The sequence below is a fragment of the Chrysochloris asiatica genome, unplaced genomic scaffold (genome assembly GCF_000296735.1).
Source record: "Chrysochloris asiatica unplaced genomic scaffold, ChrAsi1.0 scaffold00338, whole genome shotgun sequence".
Lineage (NCBI taxonomy): Eukaryota > Metazoa > Chordata > Mammalia > Afrosoricida > Chrysochloridae > Chrysochloris > Chrysochloris asiatica.
Window position 1 is genome coordinate 1,793,187 of NW_006408856.1, and position 7,130 is coordinate 1,800,316.

Here is a 7,130-nt window from a genome sequence, read left to right on the forward strand (position 1 = left end):
AGATCAACAATACCTAAAAACAACAACGAAGTGTGGGTGAACTAAAGTCATCTACTGTGGAATTTATGTTATAAGAGCATTAGAGACCTAAGACAAGAGGCCATAATAAACTGAAATATAACAAGAATTTTGAGAATGGTAGAGGTCTGGGCAGTTTTTCCTTCTGTTATTCCTTGTGTGAATTGGAATAGAATTGATGTCATTAATAACAACAACAACAACATGGTAACTTGTATAGAAACACATAGAAAGTTGTAGTAGAAACACAAGCAACCTGTCCTATATGCATTCTATTCCTTACCAGTGTAAGCCACTTTCTGTTCAGGAATTGGTGGCACATGTACTCAGGAAAATGTTCCCTTCTCTAGTTGCTTAAGAGAACTTTGATTAAATAATACCCATAACAATCAACCATTTTTCTTGTCAAAGATTGGCTCAGGCATGATATTTAACATAATTTTGATGAATGACAAAAAAGATAAAAAGTATGTTCTTCAAGAAAAATTGAAATATGAAGTGCTAGAAATCTGTATTCCCTCTTCTTATTGGACTATAGAAGATAAAATGGAAATGCCTTTTGAAATTATGGGAACATATTGAGATTAGAAGTTAAAATAAGGAGTATAAAGATGTAATCTGATTTCTAATGAGCTGGGTCTTTCTTATAGAGACTTATTTTATCATATTTCTTTTAAAACTGATTAAAATTTTATCTTTTGTTTTCAGCTGAAAATATCTTCACTGACAGATAAATCAGATAAGGGTTTCTATGTCTATATAATCTGCCTGAATCACCAGACCACTTACTTTCAAATATCATTGAATTTTCTTGTCCTCTAAAACCAATGCTTGTAGCGGAAATTCAGTAATTGAAACTGAATATGGAGCATGTATTATATATAGCGTAGTGCAATGGCATAAATCATGGAATATGTTTGAAATACTAGAATATTGATATATTTAAAATACAAGTAAAAAGAAAACATAAAGAAATATTCTATATGTGTTCTTTTTTTGTGACTTGACTGACACTTTACATGGGAGGACATCGGTTTGGCACTAAATTTATCATATTCTGTTTCATTGCAAAGATTACAATCCCCTCCATGCATTATTGGTTGACAGTATTTGCTTTTGTTCCCTTTGTTTTTGTTTTGTTGATGTACACAAAAACACGGAGGAATACATAATCATTTAAACAACCAAAGGGCACATTTTGCAAGCCATTCTCCTGGCCATCAACAAAGAGCATTTCACTTTCCAAGAGTGTAGAGTCCTCAGTTGATCTATCTCTCCATGCCATCACCATTGTCTCCATCTTTGGAGTTGCTGCTTCTCAGGTTAGCATTCCACGTTCAGCTCATACTCTTCACTCTGTTTCTGGAATATAAGATTAACTCCTCCCCTTTTTGTTACACAAATTCTACCTTTACAGTTGTGACAATCATAATTAGTCATGATAACAATTAGTCACTATTGAATCAAAACAATCCTATTCCTACCTCCTTTTACCAGAACCATCTAGACAAGATGATTTGCCCATCCCTATCAACTCTGTGTACAGAGAGGATAGTGTTGGCCCTTGATGTGAAGACTCCTTCCCTCTCAGTTGGTATTTTGAGCTTCTACAGCCATAAGTATAGGTCAAGTTCATCAAATTGTAGCAATTTACCCTCATTTCCTTTATTGCATTTCTTTATTTTCCTCTAATCGGTTCTGATTATCAAGCCATCAGCTAGGTCAATGGGAACTATCTGCAAGTTTGGACATTCTTTGTGCATCTCCCCCCACTTCATATAAGGTGGATGCTTCACTCTAAGCTCTAGGCCTCCATGGCTAGGTCAGTATCCATGGGCTCAGAAGTTCCCAAGTCTTCCCAAACTTTAAACAAACCAGCCCTTTTCTTTTCTCTCTCATCTCAAGGTCAAAAGGCGTCTACGAAACATAGTCACACTCAGTCCATATCTTCATTACTGCCTATTCCCTGCTTCTTTTCACATGTAGATCAATGTGGTTACAAAATCTTACACACTTGTGCACATGTTCCCTTGGAGTTATAGTTTTAGAGAGGGGTTTGTCCTGAAGGGACTTGATTACTTACCTTGGTGGCTCCTTGGTGAACAACTTGCTTGGTCTTGTAATAGCCAACCAGACTGCCTTTTTTTTTTTTTTTTTCTTACCTGCTGGTAGTTTTTCAAGAAATATCTTCTGTTCCTCTAGCCACTCTGGGCTGGTCTGCATGTCTTTTCAAGTGGGAATGTCCTGCCTCAGGAGTTTCTGGATGGGCATAAGGATTGCCCTAAGGTCCTATATGTTGCAAAGGCTCTGCAAGAAGTCTATTTCACTAGGAAAGTTCTAGAATCCCTTTTAGATATTCCAATCTGTTATAGACTGAAGACTGGCTTACAAGCTTTCTATAATCATGTTTCCCGATAGTCCTTTCTATCACACTCAGGTATCTATTTTACAATAGTAGGCAAGGGAAACCAATATCCGTAAGATAGTCAAGAATCTTAACATTATTTCCCTCTTTTACTCATTCAGACTATGCCTTGATACCTGTATCACAGAGCCCTGTTGTTCCAAGGTTAAGAACACATCACTATTTGATTCTGTCCCATTTAGCCCATACAGATCTACCTAAGTTCTCTCCTATCTACCTTGTTCCTCCACCTTCCTGCTCTTCTTGCATATTGCCCTCCCCTTCCTTGTATATTAGCAATATATTACCAACAACTGAGCTATGATATAACTATGCCATAATCTGTTCCCTTACCATCCTCCTGTAAGCAACATAGAATTTTTTTTTTCTTTTAGTATGGATATCTTTTTTTTAAATACAGTTATAATAATTATTTTATGCAATATTTGTTGTTTTCTGGCTGATTAATTTCACTCAGCATAATGTCTTCAAGGTTCATCCATGTTTTGTAGTGTTATGCTGCTTCCTTGTTATTCTTCTAGGTAGTATAGTAGTCTATAGTGTGTATGTAACAAACTTTATTTATTCATTCTTCCATTGATGGACACTTAGGCTGTCTCCATCTTCACAAAATAGACAAGAAAGTGCTGCTTCACAAAATAAACAGAATGACTGAATCTGAAATACTGCAGCAATAGTCTGAAATACATTTGTCATTATTTATACCATTGTGGTTCCAGAAAATCTCCTATCCCTATGGGAGAGGGCATCAGGATGCAAGAAATTGTGTGTAATGAAAATATCATTAAGATCTACACCTACAAAGAGGTTTACAGTTTTTCAGTTTGTTGTATTGTGGTGGCTTTTATGTTACTGGAATGCTGGAATGTATGCCACTGGTTATTTTAAGTATCAGCAGGGTACATCTATGGTGGGAAGACTGATACAGACAAGAAAGAAGAATAAGTAGACTAATTCTTAATGTTTAGCCACCAAAAACCTTATGAGTAGCACTGGAACATTCTCTGATAGCACAAGAGTGTTGAATATTGATGAAGCACACCTGAATATTGTCAGATACAGTGCTGCAATATTAGTCCCTCAGGTTGAACTAATATAATTGGGAAAGAGATGCCTTCTCAAAGTAAACTTGACCATGATAACATGAATGGAGTAAAATTTTGGCTACCTCTAATTGCTGATGAAACCCTGTACAGGGTCGCTATGGGTCGGAACCGACTCGACGGCACTTAACAACAAGAACAACAATTGCTGATGAGGCACAAGGAGAAATATCTGCAAATTTTCATTAGTAATCAGAACATGGGACTTATGAAGTATGACTCCAGGCAAATTGGAAGTTGTCAAAAATGAAGTGGAACACATAAGCATCTAAATCCTAGGCATTAAGTGAATTGAAAAGGAGTGGCATTGAAAATTCTGAACCTGACAATCACATAGTTTACTGTGCAGGGGATGACAAATTGAAGAGGAATGGTATCTCATTTGTCATTAAAAGAACATTTCAGGATATATCTTGAAGTGCAAAATTTGTCAGTGATAAGAACATATGTATACACCTACAAAGAAGAGCAGTTGATACCATGATTATTCAAATTTACCTACCAACTATTAAAGTCAGAGATAATGAAACTGAAGAATTCTATGAACTTCTTCAGTCTTAAATTAATCAAACATTCAATCAAGATGTATTTTTAATTACTGGTGGTTTGTATACAAAGGTTGGAAACAAACAAGAAGGATCAGCAGTTTCAAAACATGGCCTTGGTGATAGAAATGAGGTTGGAGACCATATGATAGAATTTTGCAAGAGCAATGATTTATTCATTACAAAGACCTCTTTTAAATAACATAAAGGTGACTATATACATAGACCTCACCAGATGTAATATACAGAAACCAAATTGGATACATCTGTGGGAAGATATTATGGAAAATGTCCATATCATCAGCCAAAGCAAGGTCAGGGGCAGTCTGTGGAAGAGACCATCAATTGCTCATATACAAGCCCAAGCTGAAGCAGAATAAAACTTTGAAATGTACATGAGACCCATAATTTGAACTTGAACATATTCCCACCTTAATTTAGAGATCATCTCAAGAACAGATTTAATTAATTAATTAGACAATAATGACTGAAGACCAGAAGAGAGTTGTGGGATGTCATCAAAAACATCATACAGAAAGAAAGCAAAAGGTCATTAAGAATACAAGACAGAAGGAATATATCCAAATGGAAGCCAAAAGATACTCTGAAAATTGCTCTCTGTCATAGAGGTGCTAAAGCATATGGTAGAATTGAGAAGGTAAAAACACAGTAGAAAATGTTAAATGTCAAATTGAGAAGACAAACAAAGTATTATAATAAAATGTACTAAAACCTGGTGTTATAAACCACAATGGAAGTATATACTCAGCATATCTGAAGCTGAAAGAAGTGAAGAAAAGGTTCAGGTCTTGACTTGCAATATTTAAGAATTCTATGGGCAAAAAAAGACTCAGGATATGGTAGTGAAGGATAAGCACTAGACCTCAAGATAAGTTTGAATTGTGAGATCTTCATTTCAAATCCATCAGCGGTTCCTTGGAAACCCTATATAGGGTCATGATGAGTCAAAACTGCTTCAATGACACTGATCAACAGCAACAAAACAGTCAAAATATTGAATGATGCAGAAAGCATCAAAATAAGATGGAAAGAATATACAGTAACTATATCAAAAAGAAATGGAAGATGATCAACTACTTCAAGAAATAGCATATGCTCAAAAAGCCAATGATACTTAAGGAAGAACTCCAAGGCTCCCTGAAGGAATTGGAAAAGTACAAGGTCCTGGTAATAGAATACATACTGAAGTCTTTCATCAAACTGATGCAGCACTGGAGGCACTCACTTATCTATGTCAAGAAATTTGGAAGATAATTAACTGGACAGTTAATTTGTAGAGATACATATTTGTACTAATTCCAAAGAAAGGTAACCCAAAGGAAAACAGAGATCATTGAACAATTTCATTAAATGATATCACATGCAAGTAAAATTTTGCTCAAGATAACTCAAAAATGACTGTAACAGTACATTGACAGGAAACTGTTGTTGTTGTTGTTGTCAGGTGCCATCAAGTCGGAACCGACTCATAGCGACCCCATGCACAGCAGAACGAAACAATGTCCAATCCTGGGCCAACCTCACTACCGCTGCCACACTTCAGTCCATCAATGATGCCACCTGGCCAATCCATCTCGTTAGGGGTCTTCCTATTTTTCTCTGACCCTTCACCTTACCCAACATGACATCTTCTCCAGCGACTGTTCCCTCCGGACAATATGTCCAAAGTATGAGAGACGAAGTTTAGCAATCTTGGCCTCCAAAGAGCACTCTGGCTGCACTTCTTCCAAAACAGATATATTGGTTCTTTTGGCAGTCCATGGCACTTTCAGTATTCTCCTCCAACACCACAATTCAAAGGCATCAATTCTTCTACAATCTTCCTTATTCACTGTCCAGCTTTCGTATCCATATGAGGTTATTGAAAATACCATGGCTTGGGTCAGGTGCACCTTAGTCCTCAAGCTGACATCTCTGCTCTTCAGCACTTTTGTGCAGTAGATTTGCCCCATGCAATACGTCGTCTGATCTCTTGACTGCTGCTTCTGTGAGTGTTGACAGTTTATCCAAGAAGAATGAAGTCCTTGACAACTTCAATCTTTTCTCCATTGATAAGAATGTTGTTTATTGGTCCAATGGTGAAGATTTTTGTTTTCTTGACATTGAGAAGCAATCCATACTGAAGGCTGTGTTCTTTGATCTTCATAAGTAAATGTTTCATGTCCTCTTTACTTTCCCCAAGCAAGGCTGTATCATTGGCATATCGCAGGATGTTAATGAGTCTTCCTCCAATGCTGACGCCATGTTTTTCTTTATAGAACCCAGCTTCTTGTATTATTTGCTCAGCATACAGGTTGAATAACTATGGTGAAAAAACACAACCATGTCGCACACCTTTCCCAATTTTAAAACATTCCGTGTTCCCATGCTCTGTTCAAACAACTGCTTCCTGGTCCAGGTATAGATTTCTTAGAAGTACGATTAAGTGTTCTGGAATACTCATACTTCTCAATGTTGTCCATAGCTTGTCATGATCCACACAATCGAAAGCCTTCAGGTAGTCAATAAAGCATAGATAAACATCCTTCTGGTATTCTCTGCTTTCAGCCAAGATCCATCAGACATCCGCAATGATATCTCTCATTCCACGGCCTCTTCTGAATTCAGCTTGAACCTCAGGAAGTTCTCTGTCATTGTATGATTGTAGCCATTTCTCTATTACCTTTAGTAAAACTTTACTCACATGAGATATCAAAGAGATTATCTGATGATTTCTGCATTCCGTTGGGTCACCTCTCTTTGGAACGAGCACAAATATGGATCTCTTCCAGTCAGTTGGCCAGATAGCTGCCTTGCAAATTTCTTGGCAGAGATGAGTGAGTGCCTCCTATGCCACCTCACTTTCTTGAAAGATTTTAATTTTTATTCCATCAATTCCTGGTGCCTTGTTCTTTGACAATTCCTTCAATGCACTTTGGACTTCCTCCCTGAGTATCATTGGCTCTTGCTCATATAGTACCTCTTGAAATGGTTGAACATTAACCATTTCCTTTTGGTACAATGACTCTGTGTATTCCT